Below are 16,531 nucleotides of genomic sequence, written 5' to 3'. Positions count from 1 at the left end.
TTGACTACTTTAAGGGAAACCATTAAAGGTTTCAAGTGGGTGAGGATAAATAGGATTTTAAATAAATAATTTATTTAAAATAGTTGTGCAACTTGCTTTTGTAGGAAAATACAAGTGGGTGGAGGATAAAGGTGATTTAAATAAATTATTTATTTAAAATAATTGTGCAACTTGCTTTTGTAGGAAAATACAAGTGGGTGGAGGATAAAGGTGATTTAAATAAATGATTTATTTATTTAAATGTGAGAGGTGGGATTTTGGGGGATTTAAATAAATATTAATTTATTTAAATGTGAGAGGTGGGATTTTGGGGGATTTAAATAAATATTAATTTATTTAAATGTGAGAGAAGATTTAATTAAACAAATATGATTTATTTATTTAATTAATGGTATGAATTTGGTTAAGTGAATTAAATCAAATAAATTGAATAATTTATTTAATTAATAGGAGAATAGGGTTAAGATGAATTAATTAAATATATTAATTTAATTAATTATTAATTGATGGTTAAATAATCAAATAAATACTAAGTATTTATTTAATTAAGTGGACAGATTTATGTGACTACAGATACTATACAAATCATACATAGAAAAATAAATTACTGTAAGATTATTGTGGATTGGAGTGAAATTAAAACCTTGCAAACCTGTAGCAGAGATCCATTTCAAATTCTTAACTATAAAATTCTAAAATTGTTGCCCTACCAAAAGGGCTCCAACAAAACCCTCTCTATTGAACAGTTTGCCCGAAGAACCATGCTATATGTTTTAGTCCAATCCCCTGCCAATTGCTATCAAAACAGTTTAAATAGTATGTAGTGACTGATGGACTTGAAAAGCACTGAGAGGGGGGGTGGGGTTAATCAGTGACTCCAAAACTAACACTACTTTAAACACTGTTCGATAGATAAATTTAACCAAGTAGTTAAACAAAATACATGCTATCCAAAATGAAATAACAACATCCACATAAAGTAGAACATCCACCATAACACAAGTGTTTATACGTGGAAAACCTAAATAGGTAAAAACCACAGTGAGATGGAACTCACAAGTTAACTATCTGCAGTAATAGAAAACTGACCGGTTAAGGCCTTACAAAGAGGTCTACTAGGAGCAAATCTTGTTAGAGATTCCAAGCTTGATTAGAAGCTTATACCCTGTTAAGAGTACTACCTTGTTAAGAGTAACCTCGCTGGAGGATTTGAGAATCCAAACTAATGGATCACCTTGTTAGAGGATTTGTACAATGAAGGTTGTTAGAGCTTACCTGGTTAAGAGATTTGCACCCGTTGTAATGATTAGAAAACAACAAGAGTAGATTGATATGTTCTGAGTAGCACAAGACTTGCTTGATCAGATCCTTCTAAGTACAATTAATACTGCTCTGCATATTAACACTTATCACTTCTCAAAAAAAGCTTTTTCACTCTTTATCTGTTATCATCATCATTAAAAAATGACTCTCTACGATGTCTTTAAATAGACATACAATCCTTATGTTGGTCATAGGAACACAATTTCCTAGGTGCAGTGAATCTAGACATATAATCATAACTCATCACAAAAATGACCGCCAAACAAACGGTGCTGGTAACTCATCACAAAATTAGATACCGGTTAGAGCAGTTTAATACCCGTTGAAATAAAACTAGTGAACTGTTGTTATGAGATCTTCCACTTGATCTTCTTCTCTATCTTCATTCTGATTCTGATGCCAACTTAGTATTAACTTAGGTAATCTCAAAGGCACATACCGGTTGTCACAAGATACCGGTTGATAGTGTAAACCAATTGAAGTTACACCGATAGTCAATGTTATCATATATGTGTGTGAGAGTGTTTCATCAATGACAACAAGTGATGAATACATTACAATCATCATCAAGCCAACAGTGACATTTATCAAAGCATAATCAAAAATGGCTTTTTGTCACACATTGTGCTTCTAGCTGTCTTGGCAGACATTTCTATAAAAATGTAAAAGCATATACAAACAATGAATATTTTGTATATGAGGATGTTGTCCAAAAAAAAGGTTGCAAAACTTGGGGAAGAAGCATGGGAAGTGGGAACTCTAAAGTGAACTAAAAACAATCTTAGTTCTCATCGCAAAGGAAAACAATTTTAGGCCATAAAAACTAGCTAAAACTATGCCAAATGAATCACTTTTAATCAATTGGGAACCTTTACTACAAGAAGACAAATCCTAGCTGGCATAATTTGTATTTATTAGTTGACTGCATGGAAAAATAACTAAAGAGGAACAATAATCAAGTTGGATATGGTCAAAGCATATGATAAGTTAGTTCCCAGAAAGTGTCCTTACTGCAACAACTGTTAAATTCAAGACTTATGCCAAATATGTTACATGAAAACAATAGTCTCCACTTTATAAGTAGGAATTTCAAGCAAATGCAAATGGAATTCCATGGCTGCAAGATAATGCTTTCGAGCAAATGCAAATGGTAGGTGTAATATCAAACTCCAAAACTTTCAATAGTGTACTTCTTTCCTGTGCCACAATGGGAGCTTTGGAACATGGTATGGGAAAGTGGCAGAATAGGTACTTTAAAGTGGAATTAAAATACACAAACACTAAAAACAAAATGTACAGATACATTTGACTGAATGAGAAGCACATTTAATACGTCTCGCCAGCATGTTTCCTATTTCAAGTGTGGGCAAATATCGTGGAGATTGACCTTACATTTGTCAAATGCATTTTCATGAGAATTTTTAAAGGCTTTTTTAATACAAGCACTCTTAGTAATAGCAATGTGTTAGCCATTATAACAAATGACTACCTTATATAATCTGGTCATTTTTAGCCACATACAATTGTCAAGTGTAGTCAATCTCTATAAACTTCTGCAGCATGTTGCTTAAAAAATTATGCTACTTCATACAGATATGAGAATGCTGAGCAAGACATAGGCATGCATTATTATCCTATTTATGTTAAATTTTCCTACTATATTTTGAAAATATTGTTCTTATATTATGTTTCTAAATTTTCTTCAGTCATGGCCACAAGCTTTAAATAGAACAACATAAAATAAATATGCCCTCAGTTTTGTAAACAACAACATTGACCTATCTTGAATCTATAAACTCAAATGACACATGTCAATTGAAATCTTCAAGGCAAAATTTGCAATATAACATCTCTATGAGTGCCCCATGAAAGGCCAACTAGTTTTCATGAAGTTAAAGGTTGCAATCAGTATGTAATGCCATGTGCCATATAGCAAATGACCCAGTGACATCCCTGACACAGGTGGCAGAGGTGGTGGAAGTGGTGTTGTTGTGGTGGGATGTTTCCACCAAGTCCCCAAGTCTTACATTTGTCTTTTGAATGATTTTTTATGCTGACAAGATTATGGAAAATGATAAGCTCAAACATCAAGAGGAACTACAACACTTACATAGCCACCATATGCAACAAATATTGCAACTCCATTTTGTTTAGAATCATTTCTATCAATCTATTACTCTTTTTTATTAAAAGATTCATTAATCTCAAAATCATCTATTATATCCCTATATAGGGTGCAAATCAGGATGACAATTCCCCAGAAAAAGGAAACTAATAGCCATCAAGCCCAATAGCTAGGAACCCAGCAAGTGGTTGCCAGTCTTGATAATGTTGATTGAGAGATCTTAGATAAACCATTGCTTAAAAAAATGTGGGTACTTCACTATGGGGTATTGTCCTTGCCAAAAAAAAAGTAGAGGTTGCCAAATTGAAACACCAAAAGAAACAAATTCAATTGAGGTTGCAGAAATTGAAACCCCAAAGGAAACAAATACTATTGAGGTTGTAGAAACTAAAAACAAAAGTTGAGTGTAACCCTTGCAGCCCATGACCAAGACTTTACTCTGTATTTTAGAGCGACAATGCTTAAACACTACCATACAACTATCAAACTACCAAACAACACATAGCACCTACCAGTATTCAATGGATACCAGCTACTGTTGATGTTGTAAAAGAGATTGCTATGAGAGCTATCTTCACATATAAGGTAAGTGCACCAAGTTGTGGTACCAAAAAGGTGCCACTTTTTATCTTTTCATAAAAATGTGTCATTGGCATGAAAAGGTCGTCCAAACCTACGAGCTGGATGCCCAAGGCAAATCCAACCCAAAGGGTTGGTATTCTCCTAAGAAAACCATTAATAGGGCGCTCGCCAAATGCAAAATTTTGAATTTTCACATTTGGCGCTTGCCAAATGCAAAATTTTGAATTTTCACATGTGGCGCATGCCAAATTTGGCACTCCCCAAATGTGTAAAGTCAATTTTTTGCATTTGGCGAGCGCCAAATGTTTTGCATTGTCTAATGTGAAGGTTTTGTGAGTGTGTAGATTTTCCAATCTGGGCACAAGTTAGATCCACTCCCAAAGCAAAATATATACATAAAATATAACATTTAAGTATAGCTCTATAGGACTTATAATGTAGATTCTAGTTTTTAGAGGATCATATAAAATTTCAGACAGTCAAACTTCAGTAATTAGCATGTTCCTAGTAGCATTCTTTAGTTATGTATCTCACTCTCTTTATCTTCCCCAAACTCTAGACCTATCTCTTTCCCTCTCTTTTCTCTCTCACTTCTATATCCTTGACTCTCTCCCTCTCCCTTCTCTCTCACTCTCTTATTGTTTCTCTCCCATCCCACTCCTTTCTCTTGGCCACTACCTATCCCTTTTATCCTCTCTCTCCCCATATCTAGGGTTGTCCCTCCCTCCCTATTCACCTCACTACCTCTCCCTCCCTATATTATTACCCACCTTTCTTTCCCCCTCTAGGTTTCTCACTTATCTAATTGTCCACCCTCTAGTTCTCTCTCTTCTCCTTACCTCTATCTATTTATTCACTCTCTCTCTCTCTCTCTCTCTCTCTCTCTCTCTCTCTCTCTCTCTCTCTCTCTCTTCAAACCTATCTATCTCCTCATTCTCTAGGTCTCTCACTTTCTACCTCTCCATCCATCTCCTCTTACTCATCTCTTTGTTTTTCTATCTCTTCTATTTTCCCTTCCTCCCCTCTCCAAGTCTCTACCTTCCTTTCTTCCTCTCTCCCTCTCTGTCTCCCTCTCCCACTCTCTCAACTTCTCTCTTCCTCTCTTATTCTCAATATTCATTGTCTAGGTCATTACCTCTCCATCCCACCCTCTCTCCCCTCTCTAGGCTTCTCCCTCCCTTCCTCTCCACCTATCTACCTCTACATCTAGGTCTTGTTACCCACCTCTCCTTATCCCCCTCTATCTATCTCACTCCTCTCTGGCCATCTAGGTCTCTCACCTATCTATATGCCCCCTCTATAGTTCTCTTTATCCCTCTCTACCTCTCTTACCCTATCCCTCCTCTTTAACCCTATCCCTTTATGAACTCCCTCCTTTTCTCTTCCTCCCCTAACCTCTTTATCTCCTCCTTCCATAGGTCTCTCCCTCCCTCCATGTCTACCTCTCCATCCATCCCCTCTTACTCCTCTCTTTTTTCTTCTATCTCTTCTCTTCTCCCTCCCTCCCCTTTCTAGGTCTCTCCCTTCATTTCTTCCCCTCTCCCTCTCTACCTCCCCATCCATACATACCCCCATATATATCTCACTCCCCCACTTTTTTATTCTCTCTTCCTCTTTTATTCTTTCTCTCTCTACATTCTAGGTCATCAACTTTCTCTCACCTCTCTAGGTTTATCACTTCCTTCTTCTCCATCTATCTACCTCTGCATCATGTCTCATTACTCACCTCTCTCTCCCCCCCATATCTATCTCATTCCTCTATCTTGTCATCTAGGTCTATCATCTCTCTTTCCCAATATAGTTCTCTCACCTATCTATTTGTTCCCTCTCTAGTTCTCTCCCTCTCTCTTCCCCTCTATCTCCCTCCCCCTTTACCCCTATTTATTTTTTAACTCTCTCCTCCTCTTCTCCCTTTCCCCCCACCTCTCTATCTTCTCCTTCCCTAGGTCTTGTAGTCCCTCCATGTCTACCTCTCCCTCAATCCCCTCATACTCTTCTCTCTCTATTCTTTCATCTCTCCTCTTATCCCTTCGTCCCATTTATAGGCATCTTCATTCTTTTCTTCCCCTCTCCCTCTCTATCTCTCTCTCCCTCCTTATCCCCATCTCTCTCTCCCTTCCCTACTAATTCTTATTCTCTCTTTACCATCTACATCATTAGCTTTCCATCACACCCTCTCTACCCCTCTCTAGGTTTCTCCCCCATTCCCTCTCCACCTCTCTACATCTACATCCATTTCTCATTACCAACGTCTCTCTATCCCCCTCCATCTATCTCAACCCTCTCTCTCTCTCACACTTCTCTCCTCCTCTAGGTATCTTATATCTCTATATAACCCATCTAGTTATGTGCATGAGCATGGTGGGCCATATGACCCCTTAGTAAACCATTACTATCTATCTTAGGACACCATATGACCTCTTAGGACAACATATGGTGTCGTTACAAGTCATATGGTGTGCTAAGGGGTCATATAGTGTTGTTATGGATCATATGATGTCCTAAGGGGTCATATGGTATTCTATGACCCCTTAGGATACCATATGATCTCTTAGAACACCATATGAGCCCTAACGACACCGTATGGTGTCCTAAGGGGTCATATGGTGTCCTAAGGGGTCATATGGTTTCCCAAGGGGTCATTTGATGTTTTATGGCCCCTAAGGACATCATATGACCCCTAATGACACCATATGACCCCTAATGACGCCATATGACCCATAATGACACCATATAGTGTCCTAAGGGGTCATATGGTGTTCTATGACCCCCTATGACACCATATGGTGTCAATAGGGGTCATATGGTGTCCTAAGGGGTCATATAGTTTCGTTAGGGGTCATATGGTGTCCTAATGGGTCATATGGTATCCTAATGGGTCATATGGTGCCCTAATGGATCATAGAATACCATATGACCCCTTAGGACACCATATGATCCCTAATGACACCATATGACCCCTTAGGACACCATATGACCCCTAACGACACCATATTATGTCTTGAGGGATCATATGGTTTCACAAGTGGTCATGTCATGTACTAGGATGTTAAAAGGGGCCATACAGTCTCCTAGGGGGTCATAGAACACCATATGACCCATTAGGACACCATATGGTGTCATTAGGGGTCATATAGTATCCTAAGGGGTGATATGGTGTCCTAAGGGGTCATATGATGTCCTTAGGGGTCATAAACACCAAATGCACCCTTAGGACACCACATGATCCCTTAGGACACCATATGACCCCTAATGACATTGTATACAGTGAAAATGGATAACAACAATGTTGAAAGGCTAAATGAATTCAACCAAAAAAACCCTAGCCTAACAACAACAAAGATCCACCATAACATATGAAGATTACCTAAGACAATGCAAATCAAATGAAATCACAAAGATTATACCATCACATGTCCAATAGGGCTTGAATCTCCATTCTTCCTATCTCCATTGATCTTGCTTGATATATTTGCTCTTGGATTTTATATGTGCACAAGAGCTCAACAAAGAACGAAAATGTGGTTGCAAGTAGGATCTCATATGCAAGTTCGAAAGCGTAGTCGGGTAGTCAATTGATGAGTCAGGATGCATAGGGTTGATAATGAAGGAAGCATCTCCTTATATAGAAGACATTATATGAAATGGAGGGATAAGATTGAGAGGTGTAAAAGATAAATGGTCGACTATGATTAAAGGGTAGGTAGAGAAAATAAGAAAATAATGAGAGGGTAGGTAGTCTATGAATTAATAGATGAATGACATGTGTCATGGGTAGAAAAGGTTAATGAATTAATTAAATAAATAAAGATTCATTTAATTAATAGAAGAAGTGGGATCAATTAAATAAATAAGATATTTATTAATTTAGAAAAAAGATAATTTAAATAAATAAATGTATTTATTTAAATGAGAAATAAGGCTAGAAGAGGATAAATGAATTAATTAAATAAATAAAGATATTTATTTAATTAGACAAGACAATTTTAGGTGTCTACATTTTGCCCCTCTTTGAGACAATGCAGCTTGTCGTGTTGTTTCAAAGAAGATAAGATAAACTGATACAAAGTTTCCCCAAGATGGGAATGATATGCCCGCTCAAGAGATTGGATGAAAATGTCTGGAAAGATCGTAGACAATCTCTCGATATAGAGAGAAAGGCTAGAATGGACTGACAAGATAGAGTGACATGGTCACGGGATAAAGAACTCTGACTTGGGAAACTAGGGCTAAGGCTAGGGCTAGGGAAGTCTATAAAATAGACCACGAGGGGAATACATCCTCATTGCCATCCACACCCCTAAGAGATCAGAGTGCAAAGAGAGAATAGAGCAGCAGCAGTCAACAACAATGGCATTGGTGCATAGATTCGATTGCGTATGCCGATTTCAGAGGCCAACAGATGCAGGAGAGCCAGTAAGTACCACAAAACCTCCTTGTACTTTATTTCGATAAATGTTGTCATTAATGCATGATAGGTAGCACAATAAATGCATTTCAGGTATGTCAAACAAGGTCAAAAAATATCGAGGCACGTCTGTGTTGGTGCCAGGCGCGTCTAGGTTAGCTAGGCGCATCTGTGTTTGTGCCAGGTGTGTTTGTGCAGGAAAAGGTGTCTATGTCAAATGCAAGCGCGTCTACATTGTGCAGATGCGTTTGTGTAATATGGGCATGTCTGTGCAGAGCATAGGCACGTCTGTGTATTTCAGGCACATCTGTGCAGAGCAGGCACGTTTGTGCAATATGTAAGCGTGTTTATGTCATGAAGGCGCGTTTATGTCTTCTAGGCCAAATCAGCAGTTCTGTGATGAACATACACTGTTGATTGGATAAGCTGCTGAGAGGATACACTCAAGTAGGTCCTCTAGGGAAGACTAGAATAGTAGATAGGGCTAGGATTGACAATTCTGTGATAGAACATATGTTGCCAATTGGATAAGCTACTCAAGAGGATACACTGAAGAAGAAGCCCTAGGATAAGATAGAACGAGGCACTTTGTGATGAATAGGGAGTACCAAGACATAGTACTTTGTGATGAATAGGGAGTACTAATATGAGCAGTACTTTGTGATGAATAGGTAGTGCAAATACGAGCAACACTTTGTGATGAACAGGGAGTGCAAAAACACGTAGTACTTTGTGATGAACAGGGAGTACCACTAGGATAAACATCAACACTTTGTGATGAAAAATGAGTGTCACTAGGATAGAGTATCATAAACACTTAGGATAATAAGCAGCATTTTGTGATGAACAGGGAATGCCACTTTAACTGACACAACTGATTTGTTTGACTGCAGGAGTACCTACCTATGCTGGAGTCATGGGAGAGATTCCCCTCGACTCAGAGTTTATGATCGAAGCTGAATTTTGAGGATAGAGAAGCTATTGAGGTTATGGGCTTGCGACATATTCTGTATGTGCTTGAGTTTGGGGCGAACATGGGATTGCTGACTACACTTGCTGAGAGATGGCACTCTGAGACATGCACGTTTCATTTGCTGATGGGTGAGATGACAGTCACCTTGGAGGATGCATATAGGATACTGAGGATACTGGTCGATGGGGAGTTAGTTCCCTATTATCGAGACAAAGACAATAATGCACTGAGACAAGTGTTCTAGGATCCGAGATTGGAGATGAGGGCAGGACACATGGCATGGGACATGATGACACAGATTGGATTGGCACTACCAGTAATATTGGTAGGAGTGATTAGTGGGTTCCTATGTCTGGACAAGGTGACACGAGGATTGGCTGTGGGCTGGGGGAGCACATTGGAGACACTGATGACATAGCATACCAGATTTGCCTGGGGACTATGCATGCTGGCACATTTGTACTATGAGCTTCATCAGTTTGTATACCATGGATCCATAGGATTGGGCCGTGGACTGACATTATTATAGGTATGGGCTTATGAGCATCTATCGGTGACTCGACTGATTCATTTCAGAGGCAGGGGCCATGGGCGCAATTTTATTCACTTATATGACATGATTACCTCGCAGCCGCAGATTGGGAGACTGGAGCACTGGCGCAGGGTAATTGATGAGATTGACACTATGGTATGGAGGCCATACCGAGAGTGCGAGGAGTGGGAGGATGACGTAGTTGAGCTGCCATACACCTTTAGGAGCAGGTATCTGATTGGGCAGACACCCTATGTACTGGAGAGGCAGTTGGTGGATAGGGTTGGTAGGCAGTTTGACAGGATTCAGCAGATGCCACAGGGTTCTGGGATGTATGCTCGGACAGTCAGGGATCAGGCACACTTCAGGCCGTTATTGTCATATGATCAGGCAGTGATGTAGCTAGTAGAGATGATTCCCTTGCCTTGGGATATGTGGCTAGAGATAGAGGATGCAGGGATGGATGTAGAGTATACTACATATTGGGCTGAGCATCCATTTCCTCGACTGACAGATCTAGGGGAGCAGATAGATGGAGATGGTTGGGGTAGAGGCCGACGAAGGAGGCAAGGTGTGATAGGAGAGAGGAGAGTGGCTCCACGGAGAGAGGGTGGAGAGGAGAGACAGGTTTGCGTGGTGAGAGGCAGAGGTGGTTTGCCTTTATAGATGCCAGTAGCACAGGATCCCAGACAGGTATAGGGACAGGGACAGGGATGATGGCAGGGGTAGGGGCAACCACAGGAGCAGCCATAGGTACAGGGGCATGAGAAGCCATAGGTGCAAGGGGGGGAGGAGGAGGTTGAGCTATTGGAGTTGAGGGAGATCTTCCAGGGATAGGCATACGAGATCCAAGATCTCGAGCGGGAGAGGAATGGACTCAGGAGACAGCTGAGGGACACTGAGCGAGAGCAAGATCAGGCTATCTAGCGTTATACAGAGGTTGAGACAGCACTGAGGGCATAGAGGTAGGCAGTAGAGGACACCAGAGCTGGTTATGCTTATGTTCTGTGAGTCGGGGAGGAGATAGGCTACTGGAGAGACCTATACTATGGGGCTGTGCCACCAGAGCAGCGGGCCAGGAGCTTCCGTAGACCATCACAGACAGCGACGACCACTGGAGGGAGGGACAGGAGATAGGCATCCAACGGTGGGGTTATGGGTCCTCCACCACCACTAGATAGAGGGGACAAGAGAGATGATCCTAGGGCGGGTCCTTCCATTGCTCAGACTCTGTCGAGGCCAGGCGGCTCTAAGGGAGGGAGTTCATTATAGCCTTAGAGGGCTCCCTATGTATCAGTTTTGTACCTTTTTGTATGATGATGTAGACACCTTCGGGTGATTGTAGCCACATGATTTAGACATCATTGTATCATGACACTTATGATTATATATATATATGAGATGATTCATCTTTGCGGCAGCTATATGCATGTGTACCTATGTGATGAGATGTTTCATGATGTATGCTTATGATATGGATGCAAATATGTATATGATGCAATGCAATATTTTTGTTCTTTTATGTTTTTAATATGTTATGACAATGCAAATGTGAACGTATGAAATGCAAATGAATATGATAATGCAAATGTAAAATGTGCTAATATGTGTTGTGTGCAGGATGTGATGCAATTGTGATATCTATATGTATGTATGAAATGCTTATATGTGGTAATGCAAGTGCAACTACATAAAATGCAAATATTTTTGGTGTGTCATTATACTCAGTCATGTGATAGTAGGCTACATGGACTCAGGAAGGATGATGGAGGTCAATCAAGAAAGGGGGATGGAAGATAGAAGATATGAAAGTGAAAGAGCTTCTTGTGCTTTATCATCATTGAGCTTTATTATGGAAAAATAGGTTATGACAATCTAGGCATATGTTTATTGTACCTGTTTGCATGGAGATAAGATAGTTGCAAACAAGGAATGCCCCAGTTCACACTAAACCCATAGTTGTTAGCATTTGGCATTATAATAGACAATGGAAGATTGTTGACATTTCAATAAGGATATTGAGAAGGTTGTTGATGATTATGGATACAATTGATTAAGGATGTTTATTGTCTTAATATTATTATTTTGTCATTGATGTCAAGAAATTGATTTTCTAATTTAGTATGATGTTTCCATATCTTGAGAAGTATGATTTAAAGAGTATAAAGATGTCGGTAAAAGACATAGAAAGATTATGATGAATAAGAGGATGAATAAGGTATTCAATGGGCAACTATTACCAAGTCAGACAATGATGAAATCATGATGTTTAGATTGTTTTGACATCATACATATGTTGTAAATTGTAAGGTTAATACTATACAATGTTACCAAGCAAAGAACCTAGTTGGTAAACCCTAAGGAACCTAGTCGGTAAACCCTAAGGTTATCGCTATCGGTTAATGAAGGCATAATGTCTACCAAGTGAAGTTTAGTATTTACTGAGTTGTAACTGAGTTATAACTGAGCTGTAACAAAATACATTAAATGGTTACATGCGTTATTTAATGAAGGAAGCTGATGAGCTGGAACTGATTAAATGATTGGTATGCCGTAAATAAAGTTTGTTAAGAATATATGGCAATGGAAGATCGACAGGAAGATCTACAATTCAGATTGAACTGCAATACCCTATAACAAGTTCCAAGAAATATATGCAAGTTCCAAGGCGGGGTAAAACATTTTTCAGATCGAAAGATGCATTGAACCTGGTCAAGCATGAAGATCTGATGGCTATGATTGATCATGGGAAATGTGATCAAGGAGATTAAGTGGTTATCTAATTGTTTATAAATAGGGAACTGTTGATAAACAATGTATGCAGGCAAATGTATGCACATGGATGCTACATAGTGATTACTGAGCACAAAAGCTTGAAGACCTGTTTGAATAACAGAGTATAGAAGGCCAACAGATGGACAAGATTAGTTCTATGTCTAGATTGTATTGAGCAAATAAGAATCTACTTTAGCATTTTAGATGTGAAGTTGTAGATAGATTTTTATTACTGTTATTTTGTGAAAGTGACAGGAAATCTCTTAACCGAGTGGACTTAACAGTCTTATTTGTAAAACCCTCTAGCAAGGTGACATTCTGATTGAGTGTTTGAAATCCTTTAACAAGGTCACTTCTAACAAGGTGAAGATCCTAATAGATGTGAGGGAAATCCCTTAACCGGGTCACATCTAGCAATGTGTTTGTAATCTTTAACAGGTTTTGCTTTTAACCAAGCATACTCTAGAAGAGTATATTTCTTAGTGGGTCTGAAATCCCACAATTGTTTTTCCCTATTTGGGTTTCCACGTTAAATCTGGTGTTATGAGGTTTATGATGTTTATATGCTTTTGAGTTTGTATGTTTAGCAGTTTTGATTATATTATTGAAGTATATGTTACCGAGGTTGAATCTGATGTTTTTATGGAAGATTAAGTTTGTATGATTCACCCCCCCTCTCATCTTGTTGGCTATTGGATCTGTACTTATATTAAGTATCAAAACTATCAATAGTGTCCTCATATCCTTGGACAATTCATAGCATTACTAAGAGACAATCCGCAGATAGCAAAGAAAATAGGTGACGATACCCCATCCTCACCTTTCTAGTCAAAGACATCCTAGAGATAAAATCTCTAGTAAGAGACATCCTAGAAAAGCTAAAAGACATGTCAGCAAAAGATAAAATCAAAAGAAAACCAAGACTCGACACCAAAATCCACTGTAGTCCTCAAGTTTAGTGTCTCTTGTCACTTGTATAAGTCTATTTGATTGTGGTCACAATGTTTACTTTAACACAAGGATAGATAGCATTGAACCATAATGTTGTCTGAGTCTGTTGAAAGATTTGATTTGTTGAAACCCATTTTTGCTGCTGTGTCATTTGAAACTAACTAAATCCATCAAACTAATACTTTATTGCGGAGAAGATGAAACTTTATTACGGATTGGCGATGCAAGTGTTGCTTTATTACGGATTGTGCGCGGATAGACTGAAGAAAGTTGGAAGAAACTGTACTCCTCGAAACATGTGATGCCCTTAGTTCCACACCCATTACTAGATGTAGGATTTGCCTTAGCCACAGATAAGAGCTAATTTATTATGGATGGGAAGGGTGAAAAGGAATGTTTATTATGAATGGCGAACCAATCTTGGGTAGATCAATAACAAGCCATGATGGGAATGGGTATGTTTGTTATGAATGAATAGGTTGTGAGTATGTGCAAAGTGAAGGAGGAAATGGAATCCTGAAGGAGGGAGGAGCAATGTCTCTACACATGGCGTCGATGACTCGGTTTTCACCATGGTACTTGCCTAGGGCACCACTGAAGTGGTTTTCACCATTGGACAAAATGTTTTTCTCTTTACTTTTTTCGCTTTTTTAATTTTTTTGTGTTAGAAGGCGCCTGTTTGCCAGGTTTTCACCAAGTAGTGATTTTTTTATTTTTATGATTTTTTTGTATTTTTGAATATTTTGATTTTTTTTGTATTTTTTTGTATTTTTGAATTAGGATACTCGGAAGCGCTATGTGTAAAACCTGCGAAGGTGCATGCTGTTCATAGGATCCTCCAAAGGTTCACCCTCTGTGGTTGAGAGCTGATATGCTCCAAATCCATATGTTGCTGTGATGATGTAAGGACCAAGCCAGTTTGGTTCGAATTTTCCCTTTTTCTCTGTCTTGCTGATTTTTAGGATTTTCTTTGAGAACCAAGTCACCTACCTCAAATGTGCGAGGCTTGACTTTATGATTGTAGTTGCGACTCATTTGTTGTTGATAAGCCTTGAGGTTATTAAAAGTAGTTTGTCTTTGTTCATCCAATAGTTCAAGTTCTTGTAAGTGAGAGACCCTGTAGTCTTCATCACTGATAATGTTTCACAAAGAGACTTGTAAAAAGGGTAACTCGACCTCAATAGGCAAGATAGCTTCAACGTCATAAACAAGTGAATAGGGTGTAGCTCCTGTAGGTGTGCGGATGCTTGTGCGGTAAGCCCAAAGTGCAGGATTAAGTTGGATATACCAATTGTGGCCAGCGTCGTCGACTATCTTTTTCAGGAGTTTAAGGATTGTTTTATTAGACGCCTTAGCTTGACCGTTACCTTGGGGGTAATAAGGTGTGGAAAAATGATGGGTAATATGGAAGTGGTCACAGAGTTCATGAACATCCTGATTTTTGAAGGGACACCCGTTATCAGTGATGATGGAAACAGGAATACCGTATTGACAAATGATATAGTTGAGAATGAATGTCACAATTTGTTTTCTAGTAACTTGTGTAAGAGGCACGACTTCAATCTATTTTGTGAAATACTCTGTGGCAGTGATGATGAATTTATGACCATTGGAGGAAGGAGGGTGAATCTTGCCTATGAGATTGAGTCCCCATTGACAAAAGGGCCAAGGAGTCGCAATTGGTTGAAGTTCTTACGCTAGCACATGAATGAGGTATCCATGAATTTGAAACTGCTTACATTTCTTGACAAATTGATATGAGTCTTTTTCCATATTGGGCCAGTAATATCCAGTCCTAATGAGTTTCTTGGCTAAGGTAGGACCACTAGAATGTGGACCACATATCCCTTCATGAACTTCACATAACACAATCTGAGCTTCGTCCCTTTCTAAACATCTAAGAAGAGTGTCATCTAGACCTCAACGGTATAGGATATCGGCTAAAATGATGTATTGAGATGATCGACGAATGAAAGTGCGATGTTGGTTATTGGATAAGTCAGGAGGAAGGGTATTGTCATGAAGGTATGTGAAAATGGAACCATATAATGGGGAGTTAGGACCAACGATACATACCATCTCAGTAGGAGTGATCTCATACGAGGGAACCAAAAGGTTATCCACCAAGAACTCATAGCGGGTTTCATTTAGTGGTAGATCAATTAGGGAAGCGATTATAGCCATGGCATCCATGGCTCGATTCTGCTCTCTTGGTATCTGTTCAAAGTCTAACTTCATGAAATGTTGTTTCAGGTCATCCACCATTCTTTTATAAGGCATTAATTTCTCATCCTTTGTTTGGTAGTCATCAGTTGCTTGACAAATCACAAGTTGGGAGTCCGCAAAAACATGAAGTTCCTGGATCTTCCACTGAACAACAATCCTTAATCTAGTTGTTAATGCCTCGTATTCTGCTATGTTATTAGTGCAAGGAAATGATAATCAATATGATTTTGGTATAGAATCCCCTTGAGGAGTTATAAAGAGGATGCCAGCTCCTGCCCCATGCTGTGTGTATGAGCCATCAAAGTATAGCTGCCAAGTCTTTGTGTGTGACACTGTCAAGATGGATTCATCTGGAAATTCTGAAGTTAGAGGAACATCATCTATCATGGGAGCATCTGCTAATTAATCTGCGATAGCTTGTCCTTTTATTGCTTTTTTGTCAACATACTCAATGTCAAATTCACTCAGGAGCATCACCCATTTGGCTAGTCGACCAGTAAGCGTTGCCTTATTGAGAAGGTATTTCAAGGGATCGATCCTTGCGACCAACTTAGTTTTATGAGTTAGCATGTAATGTTGTAATTTTTGTGAAGCAAAGACCATAGCAAGAAACACACGCTCAATTGGTGTGTAGTT

The sequence above is a fragment of the Cryptomeria japonica genome, chromosome 10, assembly GCF_030272615.1.
Source record: "Cryptomeria japonica chromosome 10, Sugi_1.0, whole genome shotgun sequence".
In the NCBI taxonomy this organism is placed as follows: Eukaryota; Viridiplantae; Streptophyta; class Pinopsida; order Cupressales; family Cupressaceae; genus Cryptomeria; species Cryptomeria japonica.
Note: the sequence above shows the minus strand (reverse complement) of the source record.